At 38.8% G+C, this 8,966-nt stretch overlaps 1 protein-coding gene across 7 annotated transcripts in view; it reads right to left on the bottom strand.

Moving 5' to 3' along the window:
• The window catches only part of HDAC9 (histone deacetylase 9), an 899,218-nt gene that overhangs the window by 754,645 nt on the left and 135,607 nt on the right, over positions 1–8,966 (bottom strand). The gene's annotated exons all lie outside the window — the stretch shown is intronic.

The raw sequence follows: 8,966 nt of genomic DNA, 5'->3' as shown, positions 1-8,966 counted from the left end.
ACTACAGAAAAAAGGGGAGAGTCTAGATTTTGTTTTGATGATAGGAAAAGCCAATGGATAATTATGAGCAGAGGAATAACATAAAAACATAAAAACACTTTTAGTAGGATCACTCTGGCTATTGTGTGAGAAATTAACCATACGGGGGCAAAGGGGGAAACAGAAAGTTAAGTTAGGAGACTAATGTAATCTTTTAATAAGTTTCAATACAAAGAAGGGCCTTTTTCAATAGCAGAACATGCAGCATAGAATAGAAAATCATCTCACAATGCAAACCCAGCACAACAAACCCAAACACAACTGAAATCAAAGAGTCTAACCTAGCCACTTTTGGTTAAGGCTTCTATCAGCACCCAAATAGGAAGAATAGTGAGGAATACCATGGTAGTTTTGACTGCGTAGTATGTGCAGTTATAAATCAAAGAAATGGGTAAACATTTTAAAAATAATTTTCTCCAAAGTGCCCATTTAGATCCCAAATAGTATTTTCATTTACCTTTATAAAGTTCCAAGTTAAAAGACCTCTTGTGACATTATTAAGGAGATGAGACCAGAACATGGACTTTAGAAACACTGGAATTTGCTGTCTTGGAAGATGTCCAAATTATCCAGAGAAAATATGCAGCGTATCTCATAGGAAAGGCAAACTGTACAAGGATTACTCCTTTTAAAAATGTCTTACATTTCATGCAATATTCCTTTAAATGTTGTTCGTCTTTATTTACCTTGGAACTCTCATTCTGTATTATGATAAAAGGAAATTAAAATTCCAGGAACCATTAACTGCTCCCAAAAGGCATTCCTGCTCTCCTGTGTCAACCTAATATATTTGAAGCCGAGCCCATTTTTGATTAAACTATAGGAAGATTCTGCCAGGGCTCTACTAAAATTTATCCCTGTATTTCTCTTTCCTATCATCTGAAATGTTTTTGAAGAAAATCAAAGGTACATCTAAAATAGAACTTTATTTTTAACTTCTTTTACCACTTGAAAAGAACAGGGTTGTCAATGACGCTGATCTACGGGTGAAGGGAAGAAACCAAGGTGGCCAGGAAGGCAGCTCAAAGTTTCCACAAAGTCCTTGGTCAGCTTTTATGTACATCAAAATGAAACGTATGGCCCCTGGTGACTGAAAGCCTTCATGGGCTCGCAGCCTCTCTCTAACCTCCCTTCATGCTGTGTGGTTCCAGGGGCTCTTCCTTTCCAAGTCAGAATTCATATTCCTCCTTTGTGACAGTACAGTCTGCTCAAAGTAACCCAGATAAAATGGGGTTCCTTCTAGTTCTTATGGCGGTTTAAACAATTTTAAAAGGATGTTATCCTTCTGTTTCCAATACTTTTCACTTTCCTCCCATGTGCTAGGGATATTCTGTCACCTTTTACTTTGGGCATTGTCTTGGGCGGGGGGGGGGACACCAAGTGCCAAATTTGACATTTGGAAGTATTTTTGATAAAGTAGGCAATTTCCAACTGTAAGTGAAAGGCCACTGAAAAATCTTTAAGATACACTTAAAATACCCATTAGCAGGAGAAGGATCGTACCCAGGGTTAGAAATTACAGGAAAGACAACTTGTAAGCATTACCACTCTGAAGCTGAGTGCCTAAGGCAATGCTCCTGACCACCACACAAGTCAGCGATTTGCCTCTAGAGTCTGTTCCACACCTCCATAATAGGCCTAGAAGCTACAGACAATTAATTATTAGATTATGCAACTCCCACTGCTAAAAGTTAGCGGAACATTCTATGGTTTTACTGAAAGTGTGCTCCTTTTCAGCTAGGGGTGCAATTTCATCAGCTCACTCATCTGCATCTTTGTGCTACTTAATCCCGGCTTCCTAGGGTTTTTCTTTAATTGGCCCAGCCATCTTCTGCCCTCAATCAGCCTGATTTTATTCTTGGGTTCCGGAGAAATGACTGAATCTGAAAATTGTGGTACCAAAGTCATATGGCACTGTCAGATGTATTTATCCATCTAAAACTTCTATATTTAGAGGGGCTGTCTTTCTGTGATTAATGAAGGCACATCTCTGCAAGCTTTTAAAGTCTACACTATGCTGGGGAGGTCCTAGAGGAACCACTCACAACACCAGAGTTAAGGTATGGCAGCCAGCATTTATGGTGCTAGGGAAAACAAACTGGTCAAAGAACCAAAAGACCTGACTTGGATACAGTTTATTTGACCATATGTCTTTGCAGGCAATGCCATCACTCTCTGAGCCTCCCTCAGTTTACTCATCTGTAAATTGGGGATGAAACCACCTACTTCAAAGAGTTTTAGTCAGGGAAAGAGTGAAATAACAAATGGTAAAATGCTTTGCAAATTACAAATGCTATAGAAATTGAGGGATTAGAGTATTATTGGTATTCTCAAAACCTACTTTCCTTATCATGGTAGCAGTAAATAGCTCTTAAAAACTTGATGATGTTTTTATATTAAAAAGTTAATTAAGAAGACCTTCATTAACATGTGCAATCCAGTTCACTGTTCTAATTGGTTCACCAAAATTTCTGTTGTAAAATAACTTGGAAGAAACCACAATAAAATCCTGAAAAAATGTTATTTATAAAGCATCAAAATATATCGAGGAATAACCAAAAGATTCATGGTTCAACTCAGCTGTCTGCTCCTGATAATTATCTGCCACACTGATTCAAGGATACTATGCCACCTCCAAGGTTTCAACTATCACCTCTGAAAAGAGAACACTTATGGGCATATGCTGCCCACTCCTTTCTCCTAGGCCTTAACTCAAACGCTTCGAATCATCTGAGTTCCTGACACTTACCATTCTAAAACTGAGTTCACATCAACTGTCTGCATTTAGACTTGCCTATTCTTTCATCAATGGCATCATCAATCTCTCAGTCACCCAGGTTAGTACTTCATTCTTCAAAATATCTTCCATGAATTATTTTCTTTTATTCTGACCATTAAGTGACCAGTGTGCCTTTATCATCTCAATTCTAGGCTAACAGATACGTTTCCTTCCTCTTCATCTCAGAACCCCCAAATCCTATCCGTAAGTGCAGGATTAATGTTCTTAGAAACCCCACTTGCAGGTATCACACGAATAATCAATACCCCAGTGCCATGGCAAGTTTTTAAATCCCACTCTAAGTGGTTTTCCTTGATTGAAGTTACTCAACAGCAGGATGTTCCCAAGCTTTAATCAAGTGCAGTTAGGCTATGTCAGTAATATGTAACTAGGTATCTCCAAATCAGTAAAAATACTTAACATGGTACTAAAAATAACTGCAAATCATGGCTTCTACAAATATTACTATGTGCACAAGACGTAAGTGACTGTTTTGTAGGAACTCACAGTAGACAGTTCCCTGGAGTTCCCCAAGAGCAGCATAAACTGGGATTACCAGCCTGTCAGAGATGTGAGATCAACATGTACCAGCGAAAGTAGCAAAGGAAATACCTAGTTCTGGTCTTAAATACATTAGTATTTGTCCAGCACTAAAGTTTCCCAGGACGTGAGGCTTTTAACTTTAAAACTGGGGGAATCCTAGGGCGCCTGGGTGGTTCAGTTGATTAAGCAGCTGACTCTTAGCTCAGCTCAGGTCTTGATCTCAGGGTCATGAGTTCAAGACCCACATTGGGCTCCATGCTGGGCATGCAGCCTACTTAAAAAAAAAAAAAAAAAACGAAATTGGGGGTAGATCTCAGGCAAACTGGGATAAGTTGGTGATCCTGGCTAAGAACAGAGTGAGGCAGACCAAGCTGAAGGAGAAGCACAAAGCATAATCAAGTTAGGGAAGTCAAAGCCATGGGGAAGAGGGCCAGAGTTACAGTGCAAAGGCCTGGGACCAGTCACAGGGACCATATTTGGCCACAGCTTACTATTTCAAATGCTTTACCTCCCCAGCCCACAGCTGTACATAATGAGTCTTAATTCAGTCAAGTGTATGAACTGCCATCTGACACTACAGGAGGTTCCAAGTCTGTGTGTTCACTTCATCTGTTTGGTTCATTCCAGGACAAAATTCCAAGCGCATCCAAAGTGCACATAGAAAACTCGATTTTATAAGCCACAAACCCAGGTGTGTATGCAATGTAACTATCTTAATTTCCCTTAAACTAAACTTAATTTCTCCTTTAAATCCCCAATTCCAGTTAATAGCAAACAACTTAATTGAGTCACTTCAAGTAAATGCAATTTAATTAGTGATTACTCAGTTATTTCTGATTTAAAGTCTGTCAACTTGGAATGAGACAGCCAGGTCTCCTCTTCTTTAAGATCTTCCGACCTCTCTAGGGTTTCTGTGTTTCGGGGGTTAAGACCTAAACCTCCTCTCAAATTTGAGCAAGCAAGAGAATCACTGGGAGGGCCTGTTGATTACAGATCACTGGCAATGGCCCCACAGTTCCAGATTTGGTACATCTGGAGTGGGATGCCCGAAAATGTGCACTTCTAACCAGTTCCCAGGTGATGTTGACGCAGTTGGTCTCAGGGACCATATTTTGAGAGCTCCTGGCATACATTCAGAGGTCCTCTGGGTGACTTCAGCTCCTCATTAGTTCTTCTTCCATTCTCTGAATTGTCTCCCTGAGAACTTCGGAGAACTCCTGATCGCTCCATTTGACAAGAAAACAATTGCCAATTGTTTGGGTGGAATGAATGCCTTACCTGTGTAGATGTGGGGATAGGTCAAAGAGTATGACACAGGGAAACATGGGGTTGACATGCAGTTGCAGGAGCACTTCAGCTAACATCTCAAAATTATCATACGTCTACGGTGTTATTCTCTCAGCACTATACATAGAGCTCCCCTTGGATGGATCCTACAGCTTAAGTATTAGTGTCGAGTGGGAAGGAAAATGACTTGACTGGAGTCCAGAAACTTCTAAGTCAGGCTTTACCTCTGAATGGTCGGCCATGTGTCCTTGGATAAGTTTTTTAAATTCATCAGATCTGTTTCCTCACCTATTAAATAAGGCTGATATCATCCTACCTGCCAAGGCAATCTCACAGAATAATCTGCATGACTTAAGGGAATATTTGAAAACAATTAATGGTTATATTTAAGGTGACATATCTGTTATCATCCACATAACTTCTCATCAGCCTAAATAGTTAACTCTATAAAAACTGGACATATGTGGCAAAAAAAAAAATATATATATATATAAAATATAAAATGTGGTTTTCATATATGTTCATATCTATGAATACAACAAATATATATGCTATATTATAATATGGTAGTATATATAACATAATATATAATCATATAGCATAACTATGTGTGTAATATACACACATACAATTTTAACATTCACCAATACGACTGATACTGTCAGGCACTCACCAGGGTGAGCTAAACTCATGGGCAGTAGGGAATTGGAACCAGCCGTGTTCACGTCTTCCCAACTGTACATTTAATGACATCAAGCTGGCAGTTTGAAATCAACAAATGCTACAAATCGGGACTTGAGTGTGGCCTATTTATTTTCAGAGAGCTAGTTGTTAAACGTTTACCAGCATACTGCTTACAGCACACACTGTGTCTTTGAGAGGTATATCTCCAGCGTCAGTTTGTGAAAAAGCAATAAACATGTTATTTTTCTTTTCCTTTTTATACCACATAAAAATGTTATCAATTGAACCAAACATATTAAAATACATACAAATATGATGTTTTACCAAATTCTTTACCTGCAGCTTTGATTTTCAATCTAAAAGTGGGATAAGAATCATCTGGGATATCTGTTTAAAATGCAAATTTCAAGGTCTTACCCCTCAGTAATGTTAACAATAGGTCTGAAGAAGGATCCCAAAAAGGCACTTTTTATAAGCTCCAGGGGTATCCCAAACAAGTGGTCCTGAGATGTCACGCAGATCTATGGATAAAACACAAACCCCACATTCTGGCTTTCAAAGCCCTCTACCACCTGGTCACAAAATTCCTTCTCCTCATCTCCAACTGCTCCCCAGTGTGTGCCTGTGCTGAACTGAAAAGGTACCCTCACTGTCCTACAACACCATCTTGGGAATTTTGTTTTACCTATTTGCCAAGTTTCCTACAATATGGCTTGAAAGCTCTCCAGTGCAGACCCTGAGTTGACAAGATAAAACAGATTCCATAGCCTTTTATACTAGGAAACTTAGCAACTGTTTGAAGCGTACATGTTGGCAATGAGTCAGGACCAACTGAAATCTTGCAAGAAGTGGAAGGGAAAGGGGTCAAGGGAGAAGGATGAAGGTCTGTGCATACATCACTCACCCACAGACTACAGAATAATGCTAAGCATTTTGCCTAAGCAATTTCTCTTTAGTCACAAAATCTTACTATATAAAAATAACTTGTTTTATAAATTAGCTGTCAAGTCCTTGGAGAAGCCAACCATGAACAATTTGTTGTTGGTTATATTTCCATTATTGTCACCATTTAATCCATAGTTTAGTGATTAATGGTTTTCTAAGAAAACTTGTTTGAAGTATAAAGAATGAAATCCGTTAAACCAAGTATGACCCGACAAGATTCATTTGTCTTGGGGGTCTCATCAGGACTGAAACTGCCAGGGCATAATTAATGGTCCAAGAGATGAAACAGGACTCCTGTTCTGTCATGTCTCCTCTACTGAAGTCTTAAAAATGAAAAATAATGAGTAAAGGTATAAAACAAATTGCTTGATATGCCAAGAAGCAAAATAATCCCATTAAAATAATTAGAATTTCATTGCAAATTATTAGACACTGCTGCTGCATTGGAGAAAAAGCTCTGTCTGGGGTGATCCCCTGATATATATATATATATGTGGGCATCATTTATGACACTGGCATTTGAAAGATGTACTTTCTGAAGCTTGATAAGCCTCTAGACATGCTTCTCTCAGAATTAAAAGGCTGCTTTGGGCAATAATCTTTCAAAAGTTCTAAACTATTGACAAAATTTATTGTTTCTTTAGTTTAATTAAGAGCCTCCTACATATCTGAAAGAAGAGTAGAGAACTCAAAACTGAATCTATATTATAGGTCTGTGATCATAGGTTCATAGAAACTATGTATGCAAGCATACCAGACTGGAAAAGGCAACAGAAAATGACAGTAGTTGATTTGTTCAGGGACAGGACATTGGATATTAAATTTTCCACTGTGCAACAAATATAAATTAAGAATGCTAACAATAACTCGACTTGACTCTATGGCACACTGGGTCAACAATCAGTGTCCCTGAATGGTTGACCATTATTTTTTTAAAAGATTTTATTTATTTATTTGTCAGAGAGAGAGAGAGACAGAGCACAAGGAGGGGGAGCGGCAGGCAGAGGGAGAAGCAGGCTCCCCGCGAAGCAAGGAGCCCGATGTGAGACTCGATCCCAGGACCCCGGGATCATGACCTGAGCTGAAGGCAGACACTTAACCGACTGAGCCACCCACGAGTCCCAACCATTATTTTAATCCAATCTGATTTAATGCAACATACTATTTTTGAGCATCAACTATGGGAAAGGCATTTTGCTAATACCATGAGGAAGAGAGTCAAGGATTCCTGAGAATCCATGCCATCAGGGAACTTGAAATCTAGTGGGGAATAAAAACATGAATAGAAATGAATAGGACAGAAAAGTAAAATATGGAGCAATCTGGAAAACACTAGGGAGGAAGTGATTAGTTCCAAAGAGGAAAATTAGGTGAAGATTTTACAGAAAAGATAGCAATAGAAAGAAGACTATAATTTTCCTAAGATGTGGAGACTTGTAACAGTGGTAGAAACGTGATCGCAGGAAGTACTAGGGACTATAGTAGCAATAAGTGAAAGAGGTTACAATCCTACTGTAACCCTGGGGGCTCTTGGTTTTATAACCCCTAGCAGCATGCTTGGCAAATAACAGGCACTCAACATATTTTGGTAGAAGACAGTCAAGCCCCATGATAACAGGAAAAAGAATACCCCAGCCAGGAGAGCCATGCACATCTAAGATTCTACTTAGAAGATAACTACTGTTTTAAATGTGAAAGTGTAGGCTAAGTCTCATTTTATATATATTTAAATGTCATAGCTCATAATTATGATAAGCAAGCAGTACAAATCACTAAGGTCCTCATTATTTTACCTTTAATAGAAATTAACTTGCTCTCATTTTGCTACTATAAAAATGTTATCTAACTTATCAATGTGCGTATTTCCATATGTTCATATATGATTTTACATGTTTCTATCAGTTTTAAGAAGGGAATACAAATACTTCTTTGATCCCTAAAGGATAAGAAAAACTTAGAATAGTACACTCAAATCAAATAGTACAATAGTTCAATTAACAAACACCCCTGGAAGAGGGTATCTAAACCAAAGCAAATATAGCAAAAAACACTGTATTTCCTTCTGCATACATTTCTCCCATTCTCTAGCTTCTAATTCATATACAGAGGCTCTGGGTCCTCACCTACCATGCACCCATCAAAAAATTAAGAATCACTACTCTTACCATTCCACTTTAACTATTACCCAATCACACTGAAATTAACTCAAATTATTTTTATTTTTAAAGGTCTTTAATCAGAAATATTTTTTTATTCCTAATAAGGAAAGGCATTTTCTTATTCTAAAGGACACCTGAATACTCAGGCTATCTACTAAGCCTACTTAGCGGGTTCATAGGTGGTCCTCAACACTAGCTTATGCGGTATTCCTTCTTTGGGAGGAGGGCACAGCTCCATGTGAGGGGGAGAAATTCGGATGCCAATGAATTACCAATGAATTACCTGATGAATCTGTGCAGTGAAAAACCCTGCACAGCTGAACACAGGAGTCCTACCTGAAGGACAATCTACTTTAATTCTTGTAGGATGACTTGGGGAGGGAGGCACAGAGCACATCTCCGTAAGTCACAATGGCTCCTTGCTCTTCTGGGACACTGGCTGAGGCTGTTGGAAACTTCAGGGAATAGAAGAGCATATGTTACATCTAAAGTGAGCCTACATCACCCCAACAAAGGGCTGTCTGCCAGCA

The sequence above is a fragment of the Mirounga leonina genome, unplaced genomic scaffold (assembly GCF_011800145.1).
Source record: "Mirounga leonina isolate KUSES-001 unplaced genomic scaffold, KU_Mleo_1.0 Mir_174, whole genome shotgun sequence".
Lineage (NCBI taxonomy): Eukaryota > Metazoa > Chordata > Mammalia > Carnivora > Phocidae > Mirounga > Mirounga leonina.
This window is presented reverse-complemented; position numbering and strand designations above follow the sequence as displayed.